Raw genomic sequence first — 17319 nt, 5'->3', positions numbered from 1 at the left:
TTCAGAAACCACTACTCTTTCCTAGCATCTCATATTCCTGATATTAAACAAGAGCAAAGAAGCACAGGTAGAGAATAGATGACAGTCCTACCATGAATTGTTCAAATAAGAAAATGTTTGGACACAATCCGATTGTGAAATGTCTTACACTGCTAAAATTTACCTTGTTAAATAATGCAAACTTGGTTATAAATTTCAAAATCTGGCCACATTACTATGAATTTTCAATGTCTTCAGTAATTTTATTTTCTCATGATGTCCACCAGTGTGACTTAGGTAATAATTTTATGTTCCTTATATGGACAAGGTTCTGTATCTTGGGGTGAGACAATCTTTCAAAATGAGTTTCCAGCCAACCACTTCTTTGGTTCTCAGAAAAATCTTAAGCTCTCTAGGGGTTAAATGAATGTGTAATTGTATAATTAGGCTATTGCAGCTCCTATTTCTCTAGTAATATTGTCTGGCTGTGCCACAGGACAAGGTCACTGAACAGTCATAGACTAAAAATGGAAATAGTTTGATTGGAGCAGCTGACAAGAATGACCTGCTGTGGACTTTTGTGTGGGTACGAGGCCTCGTGAGATCACCTCCTAAATTAGATTCCCTGGTAGTTGTACTCAACCTTTTTCTAACACAGTTTTTTCTCCTCTTCCTCACTTACTTTTAGGCAGAAGAGGAAGCCACCCAGGTAATTGGATTTGAAAGACAAAAGAAAGCTGCCCTGCCCAGGAGAAAATGCATCTCAGAGTCTGCTCCAGAAACAAAACTCCACTATTCATTCATTGTCTCTTAGCACTCACTAAGGAGCCAGCACCGGGGTGGGAACTTAGGGAATTCAGTTATAGGTGACCAGGCTTGGGACACCCAATACCCCCAATTTTCTCCTAAATTACTTTTTTTATCTATACGGAGTTATAGTTTTTCCACATGTAAAACTGAAACATGAATAATAATTATCTTGAAAAATGTTTCAAGGATCAAATTACATAATGTATATGAATGGCTCATTATAAATTATGAAGTTATAATTAAGGCATTGTTTCTCTAACCATTCGATTTCAAATCCCACCTGCCTTATGGAAGCGGACATCATTCTCACTCTGGTGGTATAATTTTATTAGATCATTTTCCTCTTGACAGCTAAGGGCAGGCAGTGAGATATGGTCCTCTAAAGGTGGAAAAGGAGGAGAGAGACAAAACTGGGGGTGGGGGATGGGGGGTGGATTTACATATGGGAATATTTTTTAAGTGATATCTCTGTATTTTGAGATAAAGTATAAAGAAGAGAACATAGGAGTAGAATGTTGAGCCCACAATCACTGTATACAAACTTCATCTAGTTCAAAATGTTACCAAAGGGAAGTCCTGATTCTAACTACTGTTTTTTTATTGTAGACAAGCAAAGGAGATTGAATCTAATTTGTTACAAATGTTTTACCAAAAGGAAGATTTCAGTTAAAAAAATTAATTTCTTAGGGAATGAATGAGCCCCAGGAATATAACTCTGCCCTTGCATAAATTGAAAAGAAAAAGGAATAGAAGGGCAGACTTGCCGAATGCTTATAAATCAAATGTGCCCCCAAATAAACTGCATTCCTAATAAAGGCATGCAAATAGCCTGGGAAAGACGTGTGCAAATCATTCAGCATGTAAATCACAGTAAGTGGGTGCTAATAAATTTCAGCTTGGCTGAAATGACAAAATTTCAGAGGAATTAGTGGAAGGTAGGGCTATTTAGAAAGCAGATGGAATACCGTTAATCATTTGATCAAGTACAACTGGACCTTTTAAATTATTTTAACAGATTTTCTGTCATTTCTGCATTATCAGGGAATCATTCCCATATGAGGTCCATTTTCTAGATCTCAATTAAACTTTATTTTACATGAATTCCTTCCATATGAGAAAACTTCCCACTCTTTCATTGGCATCTCTAGTTTGAAATTAAGTCAGTTGTTCTTCAGGTGCCTGTATCTAGAACTCCCTTCCAGTTTTTTCCCTAAACTTATTGATTCGCAAGGGTACCATTCTAAGCATGGAAAACATTCCATTCCTTCACACCTCCCTCCTCATTTAATCTTCCCTATTCCCTCCTCAGCTATAAGTGCATTTATTATTTAACTGAGTGATTGTATGATGCAACTCTGGGACATGGATGTCCTGAAAAGACAAAACTGTTATTTTGTTAGTTTTGTTTTCACTCACTTTAGTATTGTTTCTGTTCCTGGTGCCTATCTAAATGTCTGTTGATTTCTTCATTCTTTAAGGTTCTAGGGAATAATAATATATGACATGCTCATTGGTATTTGACATGAAGAGCTGAGGAAAAGAGAGCTGTATTCCAAAAGGTTTTAATAGTGATTGATTTATATTCGCTTTGAGTCACACTTGAGTTTCTCTTTTAAACATGCTGCTCATAGTTGGAACAGATTTCTGGTATTTGAATAGTTAGCTGAGGGAAAATGTGGCTTTGCAACCATCTCTGATCACCAGAGTCATCCACTAATGCGTTCTATCAGCTCAGGCCCAGGCAGACTGAACTGCTTCATCTGCTATTAAACTGAAGCTGGAAGCAATGATTTGAAAAATAGAGCAGTTTGTCAATGGTTCCTAAGAGTTTGAGGCTCATTTACGTACAATCACCCCCTCCTTATAAGAATGTACAGTGTCCATCATATCTCTGCAAAGGGCAGTGGTTTTGTAAATGTTTGCTTGCATTTTACATACCACCTAAACTGCTCAAACGTATGCAACTCACTTTATTCTGACAGGGGAGAAGGACATCTGAGATATATTTTACTCTTACTGTGGAAAAGTCTCTATTTGGGGAGAATCAAGTAGATTAGGCAGGCTTGATGGGGAACCTCCTTTGTAGCCTCCACTAACTCCTGTGTGGACCTATAAAAACACATTGGATGCCCCACTGAGGTCAGCACCCCTCCAGCCACTGAGACTAATGGTTTCACAGGAAACTGATTCCAGCTCCTATGTCCAAAATCTACCCTTTTCAAATAACACACACTTAGGTAAATAATGGCTCATCTAATGATCTGCAGTCATTCACATACATGATACACATGCCGTCAAATCAATCACATGTACTTAATGCCTGTGCCTCTACACCCAAGGATGTGGAAATGAGAAGAATCAACAATGTCTAGAAAAACCTCTGAGCTCTGTCTGGGTCAGGAGGGATAGCTTTGAGCAGATCAAAGAGAAGAACAAAAGGCCTTACCTGCTGGATGGAGCATTTGAGCCAAAGGCTAAGGTAGAAAAATACAAAGTGAGTGAGGAAAATAATTAATGAAGTTAACATCATGGACAACCGAACAATGGCATTGGAGTATGGAGAGATAGGGAGGAATCTTGTTATAGAGGCTCAAAGAACCATTCCTTCATAAGTAATGGGAAGCTATAGTCATTTTGGATAGAGTGGGAATAAGGTGCACTGTTTCTGTGATCAGGTTTTGGTAGAATACTGACAAATCAAGAAATTTGGTGAAATGAACAATAGAACCTCTACCCTGCTTAGACTTGAGTGTACATTTCCTGCTGATATGGACTTAATTTACCTGAGTCACAGCCCTCCCGATGTGACTTGAGACTTTTCTCTCTGAGAGAACCTTTGAAAGATTTTCATAAAGATGAAGTAAGAATCTTAGGCAGAGAACTTGGACTTCCAGAAGAGTTAGTTTCCAGGCATCCATTCGCAGGTCCAGGCCTGGTAATCAGAGTAATATGTGCTGAGGAACCTTATATTTGTAAGGATTTTCCTGAAACCAACAATATTTTGAAAATAGTAGCTGATTTTTCTGCAAGTGTTAAAAAGCCACATACACTGTTACAGAGAGTCAAAGCCTGCACAACAGAAGAGGATCAGGAGAAGCTGATGCAAATTACAAGTCTGCATTCACTGAATGCCTTCCTGCTACCAATTAAAACTGTGGATGTGCAGGGTGACTGTCGTTCTTATAGTTATGTGTGTGAAATCTCCAGTAAGGATGAGCCTGACTGGGAATCTCTTATTTTCCTGGCTAGACTTATACCTCACATGTGTCACAACATTAACAGAGTTGTCTATATGTTTGGCCCACCAGGTAAAGAACCTCCTACAGATGTTACTCTCACTTTCTTTACAACAAGGGTGCTCAGTACTTTATGCCAAGCTGATTTTGAGGCCCATAACATTCTCAGGGAATCTGGGTATGCTGGGAAAATCAGCCAGATGCCGTTGATTTTGACACCTTTACGTTTTGATCGGGACCCACTTCAGAAGCAGCCTTCATGCCAGAGATCCATGGTTATTCAAACCTTTATTACTAGTGATTTCATGACTGGCATACCTGCAACCCCTGGCAATGAGATCCTTGTAGAGGTGGTGTTAAAGATGGTCACTGAGATTAAGAAGATTCCTGGTATTTCTCGAATTATGTATGGCTTAACATCAAAGCCCACAGGAATTACTGAGTGGGAGTAATAAACTTATTGTTCTACTAAAGAAAAAAAAAAGAGAGAGAGAGAGACCAGTCTCTATGAAAAGTGTACCCTTTTTTGCCTTTTTATCCAGGTCTTCCCTTAATTTTCTCATTTGTTATTTATGTAAAGATTAATTAATTGATTGCTAGTTGACATCATGAAAATGAAATACTGAGAGAAGCTTCAATGAGAAGAGAGAGATGTACAGACATAAAAAATACATAGTATGCAATGTAACAGTCAAGTACAAAATTGGTATATAAAAAATATATTCTGTAAGAGTTAGGAAATTTGTGAACATATGAGTTGCAAAACTATTGGTTGGTGGGGTCAGAGAGGGTAGCTCTAATGTGATGGGTTAGCTGGCAGATCTTTAAATGAATGCCAATATATAGTAGAGACAAAGGAACAAAGAAGGCCAGCTTTGCCTTCCTCCCCACTTTCTGGCTGGGCTCATTTCTACTCAGGCTTATAAATCTCCTTTGTATTCAAACCTATCTATTTGCTTCAATCAGCCAGAGTCACCTCCACCTTGAAGGTTTTTCAGATCACTCCATTTGAAGATTGTTTCTCTCTTCCCTAAACGTTTCTAGAACAATTTTATTCTTCGGCAAATAATGACATGCTTAGTGCCCTTCCATCATCAAGTGTTATTTAAATATTTATTCCTATTTTATTTTATCCATATGTATCATATGTCTCCCAAATTAAACTGCAAACTTCTTGAGGGCAAAGACAATGACTCACTTGTCTCATTCCCTGAAACACTAAGGCACCAGACACAGAGTTGTCACATGAAATGCTGAGAATTCAATTTGCTGATCTCTGAGCATGAAGGAGAATATGAAACTAGTTTTTGACATGAAGTCCAAAACACCAGTATTTAATTTATATCCTGGCTGATATAATTCTGTTCTTGTTGGCTGACCTTCTAGTCCTAGGAAAAGGTATATTTTTTCAGCTTGGGCAGCTCAGGTGGCCATGAGTGAAGGAGCCAGACCATCAACCATGCATTGGACAGAAACACTGAATCATTTCACCTAGTGTGAGCTGGAGAGGTAGACAAGAAATCTGCAGTCCCATGGGAGAGATAGTCCTCCATTACCAACCTCCTTGAAGAGACTAATGTTCTTCTGGAATCATTTAGAATTCAAAGCAATATGGTCTATGTGTTGGCAGAAGAAACTTTAGCTTCTAGGAAGAAGACACTTAAACAAAATGACTTTGGTTTCTGCATTAAATCAACCCATACCAGCATGTATTTACTGAGTACTTATTATGTAAGGGATGTTATGTAGCAAAAAGAAAATGTTAATACCCAGTCCTTTCTTAGAAACTACTTGGGAGGGGCTGACATACATCATAATTAAAAGTGCACTCTAGTTGAGCTGTGGACAATTTTATGATACAGACGTTATCATTATGGAACTTGGGAACTGGGAGAATAACTGCAGTAGTGTTTCTAATATAATCATCCCTGTTTCTTGTTAAAAATGCAGATTTTGGGGCTACACCTCACCTGTAGTAGAGTGGGATGTCTGGACCAGGTGCCCAGTTACCTGCTCTTTATATATACCAAAGTTTAAGAATCATTGCCCTATTGACCAAGGTAATGTTTAAGGAACATGTCAAAGAAGATGTAGGAGAAACGATTCTTAAGGCAGAATTGTGGCTCCTTATGTCTGTTTTCTATCCTATTCCCTGGGCCACTGATCAATCACAAGCAAGGTCTAGGGATGGACTAAGAGAAGACTATCCTTGTATTATTCTCAGAATAGTTTTAATTTGATATATTAATTCCTCTTTAATGTTAATTGCAGCAGTCTATAGAAAGTGTTTTACCAGAGAGAATTCTGTTTGATATGAAACATTTTAATAGCAGTAGGCACAATGATCTTATCTCTAAGTACAGCTGCTCTAAAGTTAGAAAGAGGAAAATCAGCTACCTATAGAACCAACTTGCACACCTTTGCCTAAAGTTTTCAAACTTCTGACTTCATATTTCTAGACTGAGATGTGTAAAAAGATCACCTTCTAAAACCATAAATGGCAACATACACACACAGTCACACACACAGAGTGGTCCTTGAACAGTAACATTGGTGCCAACTCTTGGTGCCCACTTAAGAAAATGGTTTTCATAGGTGTGACTCATCCATGAGCAGACACGCATGCACATGCTTTGGTTTCCCTTTAATGGTCACAATCTTTAGTCTAATTTCTTCGGTGAGTGAGATGCTAATCAAGCAGTTGAAGACAGAAAGCCTAGTGAAAATAATCAAATGTGAATATGTCCAGGGGGACTTTCGACTTTGAAGAGGGAAAGAAGAAATTGTCACGTTGATTCCACTGGAAACAGCCTTCCTGTTACTAAGCAGCCCCTGGGGATTTGCTACCTGATTTGCTCTTCATCAGGTTGGCATCTCAGTGACAAGGCAATTGTAATTAGAATGAGTAAAATGAGAGATGTGTCAACTCTCTGCTTATAATTCAGACTGTGACATTAAAGAAACATTGCGATTTTATTATTATTTTTAATTTTTTAGGGAGTTATAAACAGCCAGTAGGTCTTTGCCTACTGGGATGCCTTCCGTAAAACTCGGAACTGTCTTGCTAAAGAAAGAAAATATGATGTGCTTGTTGTACTCCAGATGGTTATATCTTACCTTTTGGGATTTTAGACTGTCTTTGGAAATTGTCTTATTTTTTCATGCTTGTTCTTGCAATGTACAGGCAATAAATATTAGCGGTAAAGAGGAGACATAAAAGAAAATTCCTGCCATCCTATTACTTCTAAGTTCATTGCTGCTGGAAAAGAGTTAGATGAAGATAATTTGGGCTTCAACAATAAAAACTGTAGCCACTTGAACATAATGAGGTATATGCCAGGGTGGGGGGTAGGGGATGGTGGTAGACCCTGATTGATTCTTGAACTGGACCTTGACTTAGCATAGAAATGGTACAAAATGCCCCCCAAAATCTGAAGCCACATTTTGATTTCTTGTCTCCTTCTATTGAAGACTGGAGAGTTACTTGGAAATCTGAAGGAATTCCAGAAGGTTATTTATCAATTAGAATTGTGGGGACACTTGAAATGTTAAAATTACAAAAGCCATTAAGCTGAAATATTTATCTCCTCTGTTTTTGCATCTAATCTGGACTTTTCATAGAGACGTTGAAGAATTTCTCATTCATTTTCTTCTATCGTATTTGGAGATAAAATGTACTATTTTGTCCACTGCAAAATAAGTTTCCCATTTATCATAATTGTGATGTGACTTTCCCTTTTCTCCTAGTTGGTCTATGCTATATGCTCTTGTACAACTCTGTGCTGCTTCATGTGTGTGCTTTTCCTTCTCTCTTGTTTGCCTAATTTTAACCATCCTTAAAGAGTAACTCACACCACATACATTCCCATTTTATGCATGAGTCTAGTGCATACCTAAAAAAGAATGTTAATTAGGTGGTTGGAGGCATAAGGCTAGAATTCAGGAGAAAAAATGGGCTAGAAAAACAAGTTGTCAGCGTGTGGGTGATATTTGAAATAATGAGCCTGGTTAAGATCACCAGACTGAAATAGGCTCTTAATCAAACCCCATCATACCAGTGATTCCTCTATTTCTTATCCACAGCCAGGGTTCTCCATAGTTTTAGACTAGTCACCACTTTTGAAGGACACACAATCATACGATACACCAGTTGCCTGGTTTAAATAATGCCAGATAATTTGATTTTTTCTCTAATGGAGTCAACAAATATTATGACTGAAGGAGCAGGCAACTGAGTTATATGAACCCATGCCATGTGGTGTCAGTTTTGGTCAAGACTTCCCTGTTGAAGAGAATACTTACTAATCAACAACTTTTCTTCCTGGCTCCCAACACAAATTACTATTTGTGGGTACATTCAATCACTGTATTGAAAGGTGTCTTCATGCTGCAACATTTTATCTCAGGCAGTAAGTCAATCATTTGTCATACAGACTCAAAGTCATTTGCTTGCCAAGCTATAATAACACTGGTTTCATCCATGATATTATTTTTTCAGACAATTAAGATTACTTCTTTATACAAAGCAAAAAAAAAAAACCACATTATTTATGATAAAATTTGGGAGAGAACATTTTTTAGTAAGAATCTGCCTTTTTAAATAGGTGACTATGAGGATAGTTTCATGTTTTGTTTTCTTGCTGTCTCAGTCATCTTCATGAACAAAAATCATGAGGATAGTTTCATGTTTTCTTGCTGTCTCAGTCATCTTCATGAACAAAAATCATGGTTCTAGTTGGTCCAAGCCTGTATACTTCTCCTTCTGGTAGTGGCCCTGTATTTTGAATTCCATGGCACTTCTATTCCATGTTAGTAGTTCTACCACCTTCCTCTGCTGTTTGTTATCACTAGTAACTTTTCACCTTTATCAGCATATCTTCTCTGTTTCTAATCTGCTACCTTATTTTATACAGAATTGTCCAAGTAAGGGCCTGAAGAGACTATGTCATTTCCCTTCTGCAGAATTAAAGGCATAGAAATTGTTTTCCTTCCTGCTAAGAACCTTTGCTGGAAAAAAAAAAAAAAAATCCCTTCCTACAGCCTTTTTTCTTCAGGAATGGAAATACAGAAGAGCTGAAGTTGTTTCAAGTTACCTACTGGCAAGTGAGCCATTGATTTAACTGATACAAACATAAGCCTTTCTACTTTTCAAAGGACTTTTGTATATGTTATCATGTCATATCTAAAACAAACCAGATGGGAAAAAATGCATTCTGAAAAATAATTTCAACTCGTAACAGCATCAGTTAAGAAGATCTTCTATATTTTCATATTTTCATGGAAAGTAAACTTTCACTTTTGCATAAGATAATTTCTTACATCTACGGGTTATCTTTGAGAAAAATTTCCCAATAATATCTTTTAAGAATTTCAGTGTTTATCTGGCATGGGTCTATCTCCCTCATCCTAAACAGTGTTTCACCAAAATACGTCTTATTTATCTATTGAATGGAATAGTAATACCTATAAAACATGCTGCAGTGAGTGATAGTAGCCCTCTGAAGTCAAATAGTTTCAGCCCTATCAGCCAGCTGTGTTACTTAGGGCACCTAATTTCTTTCTTTAAGCCTTAGTTTCCTAATCTCTCAGAAACAATTATGATGTAACCTCATAGAATTGAAATGAATGTTCCATGAGCTACTATCGATGAAGCACAAGGTTAATGCCAGGCCCATTAAAGTGTGCAGTACTAATTATTTGAATACTTTCATTATCTAATGAAGGAATTTGGATTCCAGATGAGTTAAGTAACCCCTATCTGTTTCTTACCTTTCTTAGAAATGGTTGCTCTGCATGGATTTTTCCTTTAATTCCCTTAATTCTCACATTCTAGAATACATGCTAATATTCTCATTTTAAGGATGGTAATCGAGGCTCAGAAAGTGTGTGTAACTTACCTCAAAACAGATAGATCTTAAGCTGCAGACTTATTATTCAAAGTTAATGCTTTATGTACCATTCAAAGTTGACTATGCTCCACCTACCACCACACGAAGAGTCTTTCACTTCATACTGCCCAAGGATCTCATTTTCAGGACTATGGAGGGGAGAAACACAAAGAGAATGTGCTCGAACAATGGATAACGGGCAGGAAAACTTTGCCTCTTCCCCTTTCTGAGGAGACAGGCTTCAAAATGAGTAGAATGGTTTTCAGGTACCAAAAGAAAATAGAGACTTCAATATTTAGCCATGGGCAGGAGGAATCTGTCATATTTCTTCAACTATCAGACAAAAATGTAGAACTGTCTGCTTCTTACATCAAGTGTGCCTTTTCCAACCCAACTAGATTCTTATCATCTAACAGAATTCGAAAAAATAGGGATATAGACAATTCTGTAAGGACAAATAGAGATTATTAAGTAAAAAATGTTAAAGGTCATTTTTGCAATGTATATTTCCAAATATAAGCACAAAGTATGACTCTGAACCTACCATGTCACTCTCTTCATCATAGTAACTAGGAAGATACCTGTCTCGATGATGAGCCCCACTTTTATGTACTTCACAGAAATGGATTAAGAGGACAGAGGTAAAGCACACAGCCATGAAGTAGAAAGGAATCCAAACCTTATTCACAGTAAAATAAATATCATTTACAAATATGCTTTGCATTTAACTGAGAAAATGGGAAATGGAGAAGGCAATGTCAGATCACATTTTGAAAGAAAAGGGTGATGGTACATTGCAATGTGTTTCAATAAGACCTCGGGTACTTTGGTTTTGAAAATTGCAGAGCAATATGTGCAACTGAATTGGAAGGGTTTCATCTTCCCTGATGTATTTTCATTGAACCCCAGTCACACGCATCAGACTTAAATATTCTAGCTCTCGACTGCTGTCACTTCTTGGCAGGTGTAGTTGCCAACCCCATTCACAGAGGAGGGAAAATGTGCAGACAAAATCACTGAGCAGATTGTATATCAGAAACTGTATCATCAGGCCCTGGATCTCACACTCTTCCTGGACAATGCTAAATGGTAGATCCCAAGAAAAATCAGGAAATAATCAAAACAGAGAACAATACCTCCAACTATTTATATTGTATTTAAATCTTGCTTTGCTTAATTATGGACTTTCTCAACAGTATTTCTGAATAACTGTAATTGTTTCCCCCCTAAGCTATCAACATGTAAACTTACAGATGGCACTAACCTCTCCAGCGCCTTTTTCATTGCTCTGAACTTCTGGTGCCTCTGGAGGAGTCTGGCTTATGGCTTTGTTTTGCCACTAATGAGTCTCCTCTCCTTTCTGCTTTTCAGTAAAAGTTGTTTTTTCACTCATCCCCTTATTCCCACTTCATGCTCTGGTGTGATAGTTTTGATTAGTAGTTACCATGTCCTGTGATTCCTACTTCTTACCCCAGTATGATCATTATTTGCTAAATCCAGATGATTCTCTAGAGATATCAGGATAATGTGGGCAAAAACACCTCCACATGCACCTTGCATATACCTGTCACCGATTTCCCATCACAGATCTAGTACTGAAAAAGTGGGAGCATTATTTACTCAATTAAATATTTAACATGTAGTGCATCCTCTGCCTTGTCTGATACTCTGCAGGATATGAAATTGTTAAAGAAATGGAATTTATCTGTTGAGGAGATAAGACCACACACATGAAAGATCAAACACACACTGACATATGGGTTGAATTGCAATATGACAGAGATACAAATAGTAAAGCTAGTTTCTGCTGGCCAAATTAAGGTTAGTAAATTTTGGACTATTAGTTCAGAGGAGGGAGGTTTAACATTTAGCTGAGGCAGATAGGAATAATTTAAAGATGAGTTAAATTGGAGGTTGACATTAAGTTTAAAATCTCAAGTGCAGTTAATGCCTCTGAGGCTTCAATAAGCTGAACTCAAATCACTTTTCAGCCCTTTGTGACTTTTGTTGCACTTACAGTTATTTTCATTGGTTCTCTCACTTTCATTTCTATGAATAACATTCATTTTTAACTATATTCTTAAAAAATGCAAAATGCATTTCAAACACAAAGGATTAGTAAAATAAAGTGCTATATCATTTTATAGATTCAATGTTTCAAAAACAAGGAATTACTATATTATTGGTGCTGCAACCTCTTACATTCCCTCTCAACTCTGCAAAGGAGAGATGTGAATTCATGTGATCAGTGAGTGGAGGTTAGCTATCTCTAGATATAAAAGAAAGGTCATGTGTGGGAAGAAATTGAATGAAAATAGTAGCATATCAATCACCAAGTCAGGAAAATCACTTAAAAGATCTCAATACCCAATACAAGTTTAGTCTCCATTTTTTATTTCATTCAAAACAAGTCTTGCCTGTGGCATACATTACTAACTTCATAACAAAGGTGCACAAAATTAAAGCAAACATTATATATATTTATTCACAATGACCAAGTCATCTGTGATGATGGAGGCAATTAAAGAAAGTAGGACCTGCTATCTTTTTTTCTCTACAAATCCAGTAGACCTACTTCACCTTAAATGACATCATCGGTTAGTCGCATTTCAGTTTCATTAGGGAAATTCTGAATTCATAGGTCTGAAGTCTCTTGCACTTTCTTCATTCATGGAACAAATTACATTATAAAACTAGCCCTTTTTCAGTTCCTGCCAGGATGGTGGTGGCCAGAAACCAAAAAAGAAAATCAAACCTGCATCCTCTGTGTGCCCAGCAGGCCACAGGCATCTAAGGGTTTATTAGTGACTCTATCACTTCCATCCATCATTCTCCGCACACCATGGCATGCACACAAGCCAAGAGAGTTTAAAATAAGAAATAAAACTCAATGAACTCACATTCAATTAATATTAGTCATATTATTAATCCTTGTTGGTTCAGGGCTTATCAAGAGATAATTGACCTTGTCAGTGTTTCAAGCCTGCTGCATTGCCGTAAGACCTCTCACTTCCTTCATGCTTAATTAGAATGCAATAAAACTAAAAATGAGGATTTCTTTTTTCCTTCTTAACTGTAGAATGTCCATTTTTCTCCTCCATCCCCCTATCCAAGAAAGGGAATGAGAAAATGTGGATATCATAGATATATAATCTTCTCAATTAATAACCTGAAAGCACTGTCATTGCTCCCCAGGGCATGACAAATGCACCTGTCGGCAGAGCCAGACGACTGATGTCCCTTACGTGACCAGACGCTTCTTTCTTTTTTCTGTGTGTTCAAAGAAAACGTGATTTTAATTGGACTGTGAAAGAGACACAAGTGGAAAGGAAGGGGTTTTGCCTATTTACTTTCACGTAAAGGGTGATGTTTCCTGACACTGATCTACTTAGTATCAGACTTGGTATCATTTCTCTTTTTCAAATTTTCTAAAAGTCAATTGTCCTTTATTCTTCCTGAATTCTGGTGCCTCTTTGCTTTTGCTGCTATTTCATATTTAAAAAGGAAGCCTTGAATTTCTACTTTACATGTCCTCATTCCAGAATTTGTTAGATGATCACCCATTCAGCATGGGGTAAATTAATTTCATGTTTCAAGACCAAGGGTTGGCAAAAATGATCCTTAAGGACATTTTCAAATGAGGAACTCTATGATTAATTTTGAGGATGGTGACGGTAAATCTTTTGGAGTAGATGAACAGTAACTCTCCTTGCTCAATACAGGGATCACAAACATAAAACATCTTCAAACTGTAGCCTAGCAATCTGGAGATGTTTCTAGTGTCTACTCCAATGCCTAGCTCTGGGTTACACTTTGAAGCATTTCAACCAAAACAACTTACATTCTGAGAGACATGGTATCTTCAGTAAAAAAGTACACACACACACACACACACACACACACACACACGGCATTGGAATATATGAGTAAGCTGGCTCTTCATGGAGTATAATTTCAACAATAGAAAACAACCTCTTTAAGTTTTGTTTGATTATGTATTTTATTTTTCAATTCCCTGGTCACACAGAGACTTTCAGTAAAACCTAAAAATAAGTGTTAGGGGAAGTCAGAATAGTCTTAATTCTTCAGCATATGTGTATCTCATATTTACTATCTACAGCTATATAACTGAAAGCTCACCAAAAATGCATAATCCACTTCCTCTGTGTATTAACTGAAAACAAAACAGATTATTGAATAATAACAATTATCATTATTATAAGTCTTTTACTTGTGTCTTATACACATAGGAATTTCTTTGCTGTTATGGCTGGTGTCCAAGTAGAGTATGTCATTTTACACAACAGGTATTTAGTGAATATCCCCTTTGTGGCCAATCCCATGATTTTTTTTTTTTTTTTTTTTTTTGGAGCGGGGGATCCAGTCAACTGTGATTGTTTTGGATTAAACAAGCTTAAAGTTGATGTCTTGGATTAAAGAGAATGATGAAAGGTGGATACGAGAAATACTTCGTCTGTCACAATTGAGTGTCCAGAAGTAATCAGGTTAATGTCAGGGGCTGGGAAAAATGAATGAATTTATCACAGTTCTCTGATAAATGCAGAGGAAATTGTGTAACATTTAGGCTGAATGCTCTCAAATCAGCCTATTCCACCTCAGCCAGCTTAGCCAAACCCCATGGATTTGAAAGGCATCTTTAGAGAAATGATGAGGTAAACTGTCATAAGTGATGTATGTTTTCTGGAAGAGCAATTGTTTCTAAATATTCTTTCATTCACTCAAAAATATTTATTGAATGCTTCCTATGTTCCAGATAATTTTTCAGTTGTGGGGTGACATTATGAATAAAACAAAACTGTACCCTCCTACAACTTAAATTGTAGTGAAGAGAGAAGAAAATAATAAAAGAGATAAATAATTACATATCAAATCCTCAGACCACTGTTACTTCCTAGGAGTGGACCAGGGCCTTGCTCATAAGAGCCGTAAATTTCTAACATCACCTTTTGGTGAGAAAGAAAATAAAAATGAAGCCTATGATCCTCTAATTTACAAATTCACAAAGAGGATATAGAGGGAGAATTGCATAAGTAATCTAAGGTACAAAATAAAATATTCAAATATCTGAATGCACCAATAAGGTGATAAGTGCTAACAGCAGTAGGAAAGGGGAAAGAACACTAAAATTGGTGTGATTGGGACAGATTTCTTGGGAAAGACATGAATTGCAATGGAACAAAGTCACACTGAATCTGCCTATATAACATAACCAAGTCCATGACATTTTCAGATTTTTAAAATCCTGTTGTCATAATAGCATAGATATAATTCAGAGATAATTGGAGTCAAGAAAAATTTTCTAGTTCTCTTTATATTACTTAATCAGCCCTAATTATGAGAATTGCAGACAGATACTACTGCAGGTCCACATGTTTGCACACTTGATATTGGTTCCGCTCCATAGGTTGTTGTTCTGTAAGGTCTATCATGCTGAACACCAAGGCCTTCCTGGTTTTGTTCACAGCTTGCTTTCCCTACCAGCAACTCATAAAGAGCTACTGTATCAGTGCTACTAAATTCAGTTATTTTTATCACCTCATTATCATTGATTACTATGACTTAAAATTTATTGAGTACAAGCAATGTGCTACATACTATTAGACACAGCATCAGATGACCATGGGTTTAACAGAACTACACACGCTTTCATGAAAGAGTCTCAGGCCATTGATAACTTGTTGCCATCAACATACCCTCCAGGAAGGATATCTGTATGATCATTCCAAATGTATATGGTCATTCCAAAAGTATATGGCCATTTCAAGGATTTACCCAAGTGATTGCAATAAGAATGCAACAGATTCCTAGGGGATCCAGGGAAAGTCAGCCTTAGATCTTCATTGATTCTCTAAGATGATCAGATGTGGAAAAGAGAGAAGAAAATTTTTCATGGAATTTGATATAGGTCGTTAAATACATTTTGTTTCAAAAAGATTTTATTTTTCTGATCATAAAAATAAATGCTTGCTGGCAAAATTTGGAAAATAGAAATCATGTATAATTATGTTACCAAAATAAAAACTAATACTTGCTTGCATTTATCTTTAAAGAATATAAACATATATACACATGAATACATAAATGTAAATCAAGACCAGATAGCCCTATATTAATAATTTTATTTCTATTTATTTTTGCCTACTATTGTATTGTGTTTTTCAATATCATTAATTATTCTTTGAAAATATGATTTTAATAAGAGTATGACCTTGTAACAAAATGTAAATTATCCCCTTCTATTAGATATTGAAGCTGTTCCCAAATTGTGTGCTAGTATATATAAATCTCAGAGAACTATTCTCATCTTTTCTTTATATTATCTTGGATTGAATTCCTAAAAGTGAAATAATACAATGGCAAGTTTCTGCTATATGGGAATCTATGTTTTGACCCTCTAGTGAGATATGAGAGTGACTCACTAGGACTAAGTCATAGAATTTAAAAGTTACAAAGGACTTTAGAATTCCAATGCCACACTTTTCATTTTACAGACTTGACCAATGAGAGTTAAGAGACTTACTGAGGTCACTCCAAGCAAAGACCCATAAAGTCATTCACTATGTCTTGTAATTAGAAGTTCTCCCTCTTGCCTGGGTTTAAACCTGGCTCCAATAATTCATTCCTGTGTGACTTGGGAAAATTGCCTTACTAATTTCTGTCTCAGTTTTCTTATAATTAATTCCAAAATTATTTGGAGAACTAATAAGAAATTTAAAGTTTTAAGCATATAAATATTCTAGGAAGCAATGTGTTAATAGTGAGTGAATTGGTAATGTGATATGATAATCAAGTATTAGTTATTATTATTTAGAATGTGAGACAGAGGAGAGTCTTTCCATCATGATGTCTGGAAAGTCAGGCTGAAGCACTAGACTCTTCACCTTTAATTACCCTTCCACTTTTGGGGATGGTCTCTCTAGATAACTGTAATTTATTTTCTGTCTTGACCTTTTTAACCAGCCCTAAATGCCCCTTCCATAAAAAATGCATGGAAGAGTCCCTGATTTTATATTACTTTACATATAAAATATTTAGCTGTTATTAATGTAGACCATGACTTCCCTCATGCCAACTAATATTCTATCTGTAGAGACCACAGGAACTAGGATTTACTACCTAGAGAGGACTGTTGTCTGGGGATGTATGTGGGAAGGACAAGAGTGACACACCCTGGGACAACTTTCATGACCAACAATTGCCTTTCCTCTACTCTCTTTCACATTTCGCTGTCATCGATCTTTACAGGGTCTCATTCTGTGCACTGGCTGCTGCATAAACATTATTATCATCATTATTATTATCATTATTTTGTTTTGTTTTGCTTTATTTTCTCAGTATCCTTCAAAAACACATATCCCCCAAATTGTGGCCATGTTATTTGCTGA

The sequence above is a fragment of the Physeter macrocephalus genome, chromosome 19 (assembly GCF_002837175.3).
Source record: "Physeter macrocephalus isolate SW-GA chromosome 19, ASM283717v5, whole genome shotgun sequence".
NCBI lineage: Eukaryota > Metazoa > Chordata > Mammalia > Artiodactyla > Physeteridae > Physeter > Physeter macrocephalus.
Note: the sequence above shows the minus strand (reverse complement) of the source record.